The sequence below is a fragment of the Cavia porcellus genome, unplaced genomic scaffold, assembly GCF_034190915.1.
Source record: "Cavia porcellus strain 051 isolate PalLab524CR breed Dunkin Hartley unplaced genomic scaffold, mCavPor4.1 scaffold_21, whole genome shotgun sequence".
Taxonomy (NCBI): domain Eukaryota; kingdom Metazoa; phylum Chordata; class Mammalia; order Rodentia; family Caviidae; genus Cavia; species Cavia porcellus.
In genome coordinates, this window is record NW_026947504.1 from 42801215 (window position 1) to 42815296 (window position 14082).

General features: G+C 35.7%; 1 protein-coding gene across 5 annotated transcripts in view; it reads right to left on the minus strand.

The window, feature by feature from the left end:
- The window catches only part of Ccdc169 (coiled-coil domain containing 169), a 59350-nt gene that overhangs the window by 34214 nt on the left and 11054 nt on the right, over positions 1–14082 (minus strand). The gene's annotated exons all lie outside the window — the stretch shown is intronic.

A 14082-nucleotide genomic window follows, 5' to 3' on the forward strand; every position in this document is an offset into this window, starting at 1 on the left:
TATGTCTTCAAGATTTCTACCTAATTTGTTTTCCGACAGATTTTTGTTTTAATATTTAGATCTTTGATCCATTTAGACTTTAGTTTAGTATATGGTGATAGGCATGGGCCTAGTTTTAGATTTCAGCATATGGAGAGTCAATATTTCCAGCACCATTTATTAAAGAGTCTGTCGTTCTTCCAGCGGATTTGTTTGACCCCTCTATCAAAGATAAGGTGGCTGAGTGTGTTTGTAGTTGTAGTTGTATCTTCTAAATATTCTATTGATCTTTAGGTCTGTTTTTATTCCAGTAGCTTTTTATTCCAGTAGCTGATTTTATTGCAGTAGCTTTGTAGTATAACTTCAGGTCAGGGACTGTGATGCCTCCTGCCTTGCCTTTGCTGTTTAGAATTGTCTTTGCTATTCTAGGTCTCTTCTGGTTCTAGATGAATTTTAGAAGTGATTTCTCTAGATATGTGAGGTATGCTAGTGATATTTTGATTGGGATTGCACTGAATCTATATAACAATTTTGGGAGAATGGCCATTTTCACAATGTTTGTTCTTTCTACCCATGAACAAGGAATGTCTTTCCATTTTCTGAGGTCCTCTGCGATTTCTTTTTTCATGGTATTATAATTTCCCCTGAATAGATCTTTTGCTTCTTTTGTTAGATTGATTCCTAAATATTTCATGTTTTGGATGCTATTGTGAAGGGTGTGGCTTCTCTTATTTTTCTCTCAGTGATTATGTCATTACTATATAGAAATGCTATAGGTTTTTGAGTGTTGACTTTGTATCTAGCTACATTACTGAATGTATTTGTTATACCTAGGAATCTTTCAATGGAGTTTTGGAGGTCTCCTATGTAGAGTATCATGTCATCTGAAAATAATGATAATTTAACTTCCTCTTTCCCTATTCTTACTCATTTTATTTCTCTCTCTTGTCTAATTGCTCTGGCTATTATTTCCAGAACTATACTGAATAAGAGTGGTGATAATGGACATGCTTGTCTTGTGCCTGATTTCAGGGCAAAGACTTTCAGTTTTCGGCCATTTAATATGATGCTAGCTGTTGGTTTGTCGTAGATGGCTTTTATCATATTGAGGTAAAGACCATCTATTCCAATTTTCTGTAAGGTTCTTATCATGAGTAAGTGTTGGACCTTATCAAAAGCTTTTTCTGCATCTATAGAAATGATCATGTGGTTCCTATTTTTAGCTCTATTAATACGGTGGATTACATTTACTGATTTGTGTATGTTGAACCATCCCTGCATTCCTGGGATGAATCCCACTTAGTCATGGGTAGTCATGATCTTCTTGATGATTTGCTGCATTCTATTTGCCAATATTTTATTGAGAAGTTTTGCATCTATGTACATTAGGGAGATTGGCCCATAGTTTTCTTTTTTGGTTGAGTCTTTCTCAGGTTTTGGTATTAGAGTAAAATTTACTTCCAGGAATGAGTTAGGGAGAATTGCTTCCCTTGCAATTTCATTGAAGAGTTTGAGTGTCAGTATTAAATCTTCTTTGAATTTCTTGTAGAATTCTGCAGTGAATACATCTGGACATGGGATTTTCTTTGTTGGCAAGGATTTAATTACATTTTCAATTTCATTAGTTGAAATTGGGTTATTCAGCAGTTTTATATCTTCTTGATCCAGCTTTGGTAATTCATTTTCCCACAAAATGGGAAAAAATTTTTGTGAATTGTCCTTCAGATAAAGGACTTCTACCTAGAACATATGGAGAATCTTTAAAAAAATCAGATCTCTGTAGTTCAAAGACCCAGTCCTAAAATGGGCATCTCGGATGAATATACCGTTCTCAGATGAAGAAATACAAAAGGAAAATAAATACATGAAAAAAATGTTCCGCATCACTGGTCATTAGAGAAATGCAAATTAAAACCACACTGAGATTCCATCTCACTCCAGAGAGAATGGCCAGGATAAAGAAAACTACCAACAACAAATGCTGAAGAGACTGCAGGAGAAAAGGAACTTTTCTGCACTGTTGGTGGGAGTACAGATTGGTGTAACCACTGTGGAGGTCAGTCTGGAGGTTCCTCAAAAAGCTGGGATTGGAAGTCCCATTTGACCCAGCTATTCCACTTCTGGGCATATTCCCAAAAGAACTGAAAACATCATACCACAGTGATATATGTGCATCCATGTTTATACCAGCACTATTTGGAATAGCCAGATCTTGGAAACAATCTATATGCCCATCAACTGAGGAACGGATAAAAAATATGTGCTATTTTTAATACAATGAGTACTACTCAGCTATAAGGAATGATCACATTGAGATATTTATAAGTAAATGGATACAACTCGAATCCATACTCATAAGTGAACTAAATGAAACTCACATGCGTAAATATCATTTAGTCTCCCTAGTGTAAGAAATGGTAAGAGTACATATGATACAAAATACTCAATAAATACAGTGAAAAGATAAGAATCTGCTTAAAGGAGAAAAACAGTATATCAGGGAAAAAAAGTTAAAAAAATATCTAAAATTATGTAAACACACTTAGGATAGCTAAGATGATTATGCTACAAATTCTATAAGTTCTTGGAACAAAAGAACTCAAAGATCATTATGTAAAATAACAACCCTACTTATGCTCCTACAATCTTGTTTGGAAGGCCTATATCATCAGTGTTTTGGGCTCTTTGCTATTGTTATTTATATGTCTTTTTTGTTTCATTATCTTTCTAGGAATTTGTTTTGTTTTGTTTTTCCCTCTAATACAGAAAGGATAGGTATACATGCATAGAATTTCTCCCAAACAGTTTATGAGAATGGATTATATAATGCAATATGAAATGAACAGCAACTTTGAAGAAAAAGAGACACTATAGTATCCAGTGTTGATTCCATAGCGTCATGCTGTGAAATCTAGCAATACTATTGTTCTTTGTTCACAGTAATTATAATCTGTTTTGTATTGTTTAATTTCAACATACATGAAGGTATGGACAGCTATTTTGAAGAGAACAAGAGACATTATGACAGCCATTGTTGATTTCCCTATTGTCTGGTTTTGAAGGCTTATAATGCCTTCATCATTCTGTTCTGATCAGTTTAATGCTATTTTGTTTTGTATGAATTCATTGTGTGTGAAGATACGGACAACCATTTAGAAGAAAACAAGAGACACTTATGATAGCCAGTGATGATTTCCTATTGTTTTGCTTTGAAATCTGTGTTACTTACATTGTTTTCTTCTGATCTGCTTGGTTCAGTTTTGTTCTGTTTAGTTTTACTCTTTAAAATAAATTTTTTAAAAAATCCCAGGTCTTGATGGATTCACAAATGAATTCTACAAAAACTGTAGGAAAGACCTAATATCAATAGTCCTCAACCTCTTGAATGCAATTGAAAGGGAAGAAGTACTCTAAAAGTCATGCTTGGAAGCTAGCATTGCCCTGACTCCAAAACCTGACAAGCACAAAATCATAAAGAGAACTACAAATCCAAACAAATCTCTTTAATGAGTATATATGTAAATCCCAACAAATCCAAACAAATCTCTTTAATGAATATAGATGTAAAAATCTTCTACAAGATACTGACAAACAGAATGCAACAAATCATGCAGCAAATTGTGACCAAGGAGACTTCATTCTAGGGTTGCAAGGATGGTTCAACATAAACAAATTAATAGATGCAATACATCATCACATATACAAAAGCAAGGACAAAAACATGATCATCTCAATAAATGCAGAAAAAACTTTTGTCAAAATTCAATACACATTCATGATAAATAAAAAAGCCTCTGTCTTAGTTACTTTATGCTTGTCGCTGAGACAAAATACCTGAAGCCCAAAGTTGGGAAAGGAAAGGTTTATTTCTTACAGTTTTTGGAGGTTTCAGTCCACACTCAGTTGCCTCCAAGGCAGGCAGGCACGGCTGGGCCACAGTTCATGGTGGCTGCAAACAGCAAACAGGAACCAGCAAAGAGCAAGACACACCTTCTTCCTGCCATTACATCACATCCTGGCTCCACCCCTATGTGGGTGGAGCACTGACACCATCAATCTAAGCACTAAACAATAAACCAATCACAAATACACAATGCAAACTCATGAGGTCTGGGGGGACACAGACATAAACCATGACAGCCTCTGAAGAAAATATATAGAAGAACCTTATCTCAATGTGATAAAAATCATTTATGACAAGCACACATGCAACATTATATTAAATGGGAGGAAACTAAATTAAATGGTTTCCTGTAAAACCAGCAAAAAGAGAAGGATGTCCACTATTATGACTTCTCTTTAATACAGTATTCAAAATAATAGCCAGAGCAATTAGGCAACAGAAAGAAATACAGAGATATATAGATATGAAAGGAAAAAGTTAAATTATCCTTCTTTGTAGATGGCAAGATCTTTTATGTAAAAGATCCCAAAGTTTCACCAAAAACTCTTAGAATTAATAATAAATATCAACAAGGTAGCATACATAAAATCAACATACAAAAATCTCAATAGCATGCCTGTACACCAACAATGAACTCAGTGAGAAATAAATTAGGAAAACAGTGTAATTCACAAAATTATCAAGAAAAATAAATACTGGGGAATTAACCAAGGATGTAAAAGACTTCTAGAACAAAAGGTATAACACTCGGAAAAAAAAGAATTTGAAGAGGACATTGAAAAATGTAAAGAAAAAAAAAAAGAAAATGGAACAACATCCCCTGTTCTTAATTAGGAAGAACCTATGTTGCTAAAGTGGCTGTATTGTCACAACTGACATACAGATGTCATACAATCATAATCAACACACCCAAAATATTCCCTAAAAAAACCAGAGGAAACAATCCTAAAATTCATATGGAACTAGAATCCAAAATAGTCAAAGCAATGCTGGATACCAAGAGCAAAGCAGGAGACATTACAACCTCAGATATGAAATAATATTATAAAACTACAGTGATTTAAAAAACAGCATGACATTGGTACAAAAACTCACTAGACCAACTGCACAGATAAAGAATACAGAATACAGAAAGTATACAGAATTTACCCCAGGCACAGTCACCTGTCTGATCTTTGACAAAGGGGCCAAAAACATGCACTGAAGGAAAGACAGACTCTTTAATGAATGGTGTCACATGAAAACTGGCTATCCGTGTACAGAAGATGGAAGCTACACCCGTATCTCTCACCATGTGCTCAACTAAAATAAAAGTACATCAAAGACCTAAATGTTAAAATGGAAATACTTAAACTGTTGAGAGATAAAATAGGTGATAGTGTTAAAGATGTAGGTTAAACAAGAAATTGCTGAACAAAGTTCCAACTGCACAAGAAATAACATCAATAGTCAACACATGGAATATCAAATTAAAAAAGCTTCTGTACAGCAAAGAAAATAACCAGCAAGTGAAGAGACAACTTGCAGAATGGGAGAAATTTTTCCCAGTTATTTCTTGGACAGAGGACTATATCTAGAATACAAAAAGAACTCAAAAAATTAGACTTCCCCCAATAAAAGACCCAAGCAAAGGATGTACAACTGAAATCAACAACCATTTCTCAGATGGTACTGATTTCTCAGTAGTACTGATGCCCAAAAAATACATAAAAACTTTCAACAGATTTCTGGGAAGATGATGGAATGGTGATCAGCAGAGAAATGACCTTTCAAAGATTTCGTGTCTAGACCTGGAATATAGCAATGTGAGAAAAAGAAGGAGGGCAGTGGGTCCCCACAAGCCAGGAAGGATTCAGAGAATTGAAGCCCATGGGGAGAGTAAACAGAAAAGGAGGTTATCAGATGGCTCTTTATCCCTGAGCACAGACTCACTGTGTGGGTGGGGCAGTTCTAAGCTGTGACACGTGGTGACTACTGGCAACCCCAGAGACCTCCATAGAGAAAACACCAGTGGAAAAGAGCATAAAATGCAGTGGACTTCAGTGGCTGATGAGTTATTCAGGTTCAGACATCTCATAGGAGAGGACAACTGACTGGGAGCCAACTTGGAGAGGGGTCAACTGAGCTCAGAACTCACACCTGCGGGCTCCACCTAGCAGACCCCAGCTGAGCTCAAGCCAGCAGGAGGCACATGTACTGCAGCAGGTTGAATGCATCTGGTTCTAGCCTCACAGTCAGAAACCAGCCTGCTCTTTAGGAAATAAAGGTGCAGGCTCACTGGGATTGTCCATTACTCTGCCTGAAGCTGCTGCTGGCTTGCTGGGATTAGTCAACATGGATCTGGATTGGTTGCCCACAGTATCTACCACTGACAGCAGAGATAGATCTTGAGTGGATTATTTATTTTCTACTTCTCTTGTTGTTTTCTTTTTCTCTTGCCTTGATTTTGTGTTTTTTCTTCTTTGGTTGTTCCTGTTTTCATAGGAGTTTGAAAATGATTTCTTAGTTTTGTTGGTGTTCTGTTCTTATTTTTTTCTTCTCTCTTTCCCTCCTGTCTTCTACCAGTTTCCCAAAGTTGTGTGATGATCCATTGTCCTCCAGACTTGCTGCTAATCTTTTACTTCTCTATTTTTTCCATTTGACCCTTTTAAAATTTTCTCCTCTGAGGGTAACATTGGCATATTTACTGCACACAGTTTTCTGGTTTTAGATTTCATTATATAACCACAAATCTAGTTTATAAAGTTAAAGATGTCAAATTAATACTTATCTTGTCATTTTTTAGACTACTGTTATTGCTGATTATACCACTTAGCCAAAATGACATAATTTTTCTAACCAGTTGTTCTTCCATGTATACCAAAACTGACATTGCTAAAGGTCACAAAAAGTACTATAGACCAGAGCCAAAGAACTAAGGGCTAGACCAAGCAGGCAGCAACTTCTTGTCCCCAATAAATCAAATAGGTAGGATCTTGCAACAGATACAAAACTCAAAAGCCTGCTCATTTCCTAAGGATTCTAAGTATTAGTAATAAAGCTAAGTATTAGCAATAAAGCTACTCATCATAGACAACTTACAACCAACACCTCAGGAATTAAACTGAAAAATATAGAAAATGAGAAGACATTTCAAGGTGCAATCCCAGACAAAGGACAAAACCAGTGGCAATGAGGTGGAACAATCCAAAAGCCACCCACCTAGACTCTCTCAAGTGGTAACAGTGGAAATAACAAAGCAGATGTTTGTGGCTCTAGAAAAAATAAAATCAGAAATAATTTCTCAGATTAAACACTGAAATGGGGACCACAATGAAAGACATGTTTAGTGACTGTAGCATAAATACAGATAAAAAAATAGAGGAGCTCAGGAAAACATGAATGTCCAACATAGGAAAGAAATGGAATTCATAAAACAGATTCAAACACATCCAGGAGATTAAATATTCTGTTGAAATGAGCCAATGTGAGGACAGAGTCTCACATACAGAAGACAGGATTGCATTTAGCAATCATGAAAAGAAACATTTCTTAAAAAGAGTAAGGGGGCCAGGGATTTAGCTCAGCAGCATAAGAGCCTGCCTAGTAAGCGCAGGGTCATGAGTTCAATCCTCAGTTTTTAAAAGTGGTGGTGGGGCATGAGAAACAGGTCCAGCAGCTGCTAGGTGATGCAATACTATAATATAGAATAATATAAGATTGAACAAAGACAATGAAAAAGAACAAGCTAGATGAAAAGGCATAAAATACCCTGTCACAGATATCATGGCAGAAAACTAAAAGAATATGACACACAGGCAAGTGAGGCGTATAGAACTCCAATTAGCTATGATTAAAAGAAAAATCTACAGCAAGGTATATAATAGTTAAGATTCCAGAAATTCAACACAAGAAAAAATATTAAAAGCTGTTAGAAAAAAGAAACAAATCACCTATACAGGAACACCCATCTGAATCACAGTAGATTTCACAGCACAAACCTTCAAGTAAAGGAAAGCTTGGAGTGAAGTATATAAAGCCATGAAGAAAACAATCTCCAAACCAGATTGATGTACCTCACAAAACGATTTCAAAATTGATAGAGAAATAAGATACTTCCATGAAAAGAGCTGAGGAAATTAATAAACACCAAACCAGCACTTCAAAATGTCCCAAAGATGTTCTAGAAAAAGATAACAAGGATTGCAACTCCATGAACCCAAACAGTGTGAATCCACCAGGCAAAGCAAATAAAATAAAGAGAGGGGATAAAAAAGGGAAGCCAACTACAGGAAAATAACACGACAAGGATAAGTCAATACATATCAGTTATAACCATTAATGTTAATGGTCTCAATTCAACAATGAAAAGAAACGGACTGTCAGAATAGGTCAATAGATCTAACAATATACTCAATACAAAAAGCACATTTAATACAAAAGAAATTCAGGAGAAAGCTAAAGATAGCGATCAATAAGCCACAGGATACAGAGCCTCCCTGAGAGAGACAACTCAGATGCCGGAATAAAGCATCCTGGAGAGGTCAGGACAGAGGGAGATGGATTCTCGACCCAGGAAGAAACTAAAGGGAAAAGAGCTGATCAAACACGCAGTCCCAGGGCTATCATTGGAGCAGCTAAGATTAGTGGCCACAGTGCTCTCCCCAGAGCAGCCTGAACTCTCACCACCTCAACTCACCAGAGCCACCTGAGCTCATGCTGCCTTGACTCACCCAGAGCCACAGTTGTGCTGAAGAGGTTGGTGAGCCCAACAGAGAACAGAGCCAGTGAGGGACTTGCATTAATATGAGGTCAGTGCTGGGAATAAAACCCTCCCATGGGAAAGGGGCCACTCTGGCTTTAAATTATATTACAAAGCTATGCTGAAAAAAACAGCATGACACTGGCACAAAAAACCCCCACCAGATCCAAGGATCAATGGAACAGATTAGAAGATGCAGAAAGAATTCCAGACATACTTAGCCATCTAATCTTTGACAAAGGTGCCACATATCTTCACTGGAAGCAAGACAGTCTCTTTAATGAATGGCGCTGGAAAAACTGGCTTTCTACACGTCAAAGATTAAAATTAGACCATATCTTTCAACATGCATTAAATACAATTGAAATGGATAAAATATCTAAATATTAAAACAGAAACACTAAATCTGCTGGAAGACAGAACAGATAAAACTCTTGAAGACATTGGCATAAGCCAAGACTTTATGAACAAAATTCCAGTCACACTGGAAATAGCATGAAGAAGGAACAACTGTGATCTCATCTTATTAGGAAGCTTTTTCACAGCAAGGCAAACCACCAACAGAGTGAAGAGACAACTCACAGTATGGGAAAAAATTTCTTCCAGCTGTTCCTCAAAGGATTACATCTAGAATATAAAAAATCCAAAAAATCAGGCCCCTAAATTTAAAGATCCAATCCAAAAATAAGTATCTGAAACGAATACACACTTCTCAAATAAAGAAGTAGATATGGCAAACATATATATGAAACAATGTTCAACATCACTGGTCATTCAAGAAATGCAAATTAAAACAACACTTAAATAAAAACAACACTGAGATTCCAACTCACCCCAGGAAAAATGGCTGTTACCAATAACAAATGTTGGTAGGGTTGTGGGGACTTTTCCACTGTTGGTGGGAGTGTAGATTGGTGCAACCATTGTGGAAATCGGTGAGAAGATTCCTCAAAACAGTAGGACTAATGTTACAGGTTTCATTCAACCTAGCTATTCTCCTTGGTATCTGCCATAAAAAATTAAAAATAAAATACCACAGTGATATATGTACACCCATGTTTATAGCAGAATAGTTTGTAAATCTTGGAAACAGCCCAAATGTTCATCAACTGATGAATGGATAAAGAAGGTGTGGGTTTTTTTTACAATGGAGTACTACTCTGCCATCAAGAAGGATAAGCTTGAGACATTTCTAGCTAAATGGTTACACCTTGTAACCATATTCTTAGCTGAAATAAACCAGACATGCATGGAAATACTGCATTATTTTTCTGGTGTGAGAAACTGAAAATGTAAATAAGGACCAAAATATACATCAGATGTTGTGAAACATAAATGTTCAAATGGGAAGGGGAACTAGGGAAAATGGAGTGGTAAAAGATAGGAAAAGAAAAGAAAATGAGTTAAAAGGAAAAAATGGTAACAGAGCATTTGTAAATAAGAAGGGAATAGTGGGTGAAGGGAAATTTAGGGAATGGAGAAATAAGAATCAAGTTATATCAGGTATAGATTCCCTACAATCAATGTGATCATTATGTATACCTAAAATGTAACAATAAACTTGATTAATTAAAATAAACAATTGACAGTGTTAATGAAATAGAAGATGGATTATAGGTTTACAGCTGGGAAGATCTGAGTAACACGCCATGTACCAAACTAACTACTGAAATAACCTTAAATTCTTTCATTCAAATATTTTAGTGCCAGCTATCACCCAATTATCTTTCTAAGCCAATCTATGATGGTGGTAGATGGGACATATAAAGTCTCTGTGCTAGAGACCTGGATTAGACAAGTAAAATAAATTCTCTATGCAACATTAGGTAAAAAAATCAAGTTATATCACATAAAGATATGAATTTCCTATGATGAATGTGATCATTTTGCATGCCTAAGGAATATTAATAAAATTAATTTAAAAAATCCCCAAAGATCCAACTCTTAACAACAACAATAACAAAAATGTTTTACATCACTGGTCATTACAGAAATGCAAATTAAAACAACATTGAGATTCCATCTTACTCCAGAAAGAGATTCCATCTTACTCCAGAAAGAAAAGCTATCATCAAGAAATCAAATAATAACAAATATTTGGCACAAATATTGTATGGCACTGGGGAAATGTAGACCCTTCTACATTGTTTGTACAATTGTATTTTAGTACAGGCACTATGGAAATCAGTACGAAGAGTCTTCAAAAAAACTAAAACCAGAAATTCCATTCTACCCCAATATTCCTGTTCTAGTTATCTTCCTGAAAGAGCTAAACACAGCATATTATAGTAAGTCATGAATACCTCTGATTATAGTAGCAGAGTTCATAATAGCTAAATTTTGGAAACAGCTTATATGTCTGTCAATAAATGAATGAATGAATAAAGCGTGGTATTTATATCCAGTGGAGTACTACTCTGCCATAGGAGACAAATGAGTCACTTGTAGGAAACTGGGGGCTGGGGATTTAGCTCAGCAGCATAAGCACCTGCCTTCCAAGCAGGTGGTTGTGAGTTCGATCCCCGGTACCAATAAAAAAAAAAAGTAAAGGAAACTGGATGTTCCTTGAAACCATGTTAAATGCAGTAAGTCAAACACACAAGTTTAAATATTGCACATGTCAGAAATACTGCTTATATCAGAAATATGATAAATAAAGAGCAAAGTAAAAGATAGATAATAGGAAACAGGAAGACAGGCTGTTTACAAACAGGAAGGAGATCAAGGGATAGAGAACAGGAAACAAGGAGAAGGGAAGCAGTTGGAAAAAGAATTAAGATGTGTTATGTGCATGTATCAACTCACCATGAGAAATATAATCATTAAGTATTATAAGCATGTACTATTAAAATATAAAACCTGACAAAAACAGAATTAAAACAAAAATAACAGAAAATGTTCAAATACAGACAAAAGTAAAAAATTGATAAGCTAATGCAATGGAATAACATAGCTCTTAATATGTAGACCAAAATAATTTATTTAATTGTCTTGATTAGTATAGGATATAAGATTTTGATGTAGTAAGGTTATAATATTAAAAATAACAAAAACTAAGTAGAGTCCTATTTTGTTCCTTTTAATTTTTTTTGCCTGATTTATTGTTCTTTTTAGTTAATATGTGAACACAAAAATTACCAAAACAAAGATAAGATAGGTATTGTTACTGTTAATTTTTAATTATTTTCAATTTTTGTTTTTAATTTTCAAATAATACCAAATGAATACACAATACTTTAAAATAATATGCCATCCTTGTAAATGATCTTGTATGGCACATGGACATAATTGCATATCTCATATACTTTCCTCCTCTTCCTCTTTACCCGCATAAAACACTGCATTTCACTGGGAATTTAGCTCAGTAGCCTGGCAAGCTCGAGGTCATGTGTACCCACTACATTTCCAACACCTCTTGTACACAAAGAAGGCTACATGCTACAGTTCTAACTCGTGAGCTCTAAGGGAAAGTTGCTAGCTGCAGCACCTTGGAAATCTCTTCAAAGAAGTGCAGACCTGGTCTCTCCTCTGCCCGTTTCCCTTCACCTATTTCTTTCCTTGAGTAAGAATGTAGATCAGATAAGAAAATGAAGCAGCCGGGGCTGGGGATTTAGCTCAGTGGCATAAGTGCCTGCCTTGCAAGCAGGCAGTCGTGAGTTCGATCCCTGGTACCGATAAAAAGGAAAAAGACAAAAAAAAAAAAAAAAAAAAGAAAGAAAATGAAGCAGCCAACTTATGAGGTTATAGGCCAAAAGTCACCTACAAATAGACAGCAAAGTGGAAAGTCAGGAAGCTCCCAGATTCCTGAAGTGTCACAGAATCCTGGCACCAACCCTGACGGCAAACCATAATATTTTCTTTTATGTGTGTGGGGAAAACACCTTACTTGTTTAACCCGTTCTCTTACAAGCAGCCAAATGCAATCTTTAACTGATATACTAAAATTTAAGTTTAGCAGATCACACTACTGAAAGACACTTTCAAAATAACATATTCCAGACCCAGGGATGGTGGTGCACATGAATAATCTCAGTACTTAGGAGCCTGAGTCCAAAGGATCACCAGGAGTTAGAGGCCAGCCTGAACCTAGTCTGAGACTGTTTTAAACAAAACAAAGCCGGGGGTATAGTTCAGCAGCACAGCACTCGCTTGGCAAGTACAAGGTTCTGAGTTTGATTCCAAAAACAAAATAATATACTCTACACTACCATCAGATGAAATATGTAAACCTTCAACACACACACACACACACACACACACACACACACAATAGACTGAAAACTCAAAACTAGTCTGTATCAAAACAAGGACTTAGAGCTTCACCCTTATTTAAGTGAATAACTTTTGACAATTCCTTTGGTTACTCCGAAGCAAGCCTATAGTCTGCAGTTCCTCAAAATTAGTGTTCAAACTGAAGTCAGTCTTTCAAGTATGTCAGTATAGATTACATCTAAAGACTGAATAATCCCCAGCAATGATAGGAAGTCAGGAAATTTACAAATGGTATGAATTCATACTCTACCCTAGAAAAGCAACTAATTTAAGCCCTTTTCTCTATCCACTTCAAATGAAATTTAAAATGTTTTTATATATGGAGATTCACATATGCATTTCACAAAAATTATTTATGTCAAAGAAGACAGTATTATCTTCTGTACTTAGATATGAGAGCTCTCTCAACTAAAGGGCTCTTAATGTTAGTGCTTTTACTCAGTAGTTGGCCAAGTACTGCATTTTAAGCTTTTGGCTAGACTCCCAACTACTGCTGCTCAGAAAACCCCTGCATTTCACTGTTTAAGAAAACCTAAAAACTGCTGCAGGGCATCTGTTCACAGAACAGAACGCATGAGTTTTATACTGAACCTTCATTCTCTTCCGGCTATACTGTCTCACTACTGGTTGTTCTTTGTCCTTAGTCCTTTACTGAAGATAACAGTCTTTGAATCTAAATCTGTTAGAGAACTTTTTTTCAGTAATAATACAAATCCACATGAAAATTTTTTTCTTGCCAATATGAAAGTATTACAGAATATAAGTTTCAGGTAGCAGTTAAAAATCAGCTAAGTATTCCTTAGCTATGCAATGAAATATTTCACCAGGTCGTATCAGGCTACTGATACAAACTTCTTGTGTAGTGAAATGGGTGCAAGCTGTTTTTAGAGAAAGACTTTGACTCCACAATTGCAGACTGTGTGAGCCTGAGCAAACATAGTTAGTACCTTCATCTCTTTTAGCTCAGTGTCACATGCATTAAAGGAATACTATGAAATGTTATGGAATTGTTGCCAGACTGAGACAAAGGATGTGAAATTAACTCACATGATTAAGAATGTTCAATGATTAAAAATTTAGTATTATGTTAAATCCTCCAAATTCAACTGAGTGTTGTTTTTGTTTAAAAAAACACTTTGGTATTTCACAAGCTTTATCCATATTTTACATTTGAATGAGTGAAAAG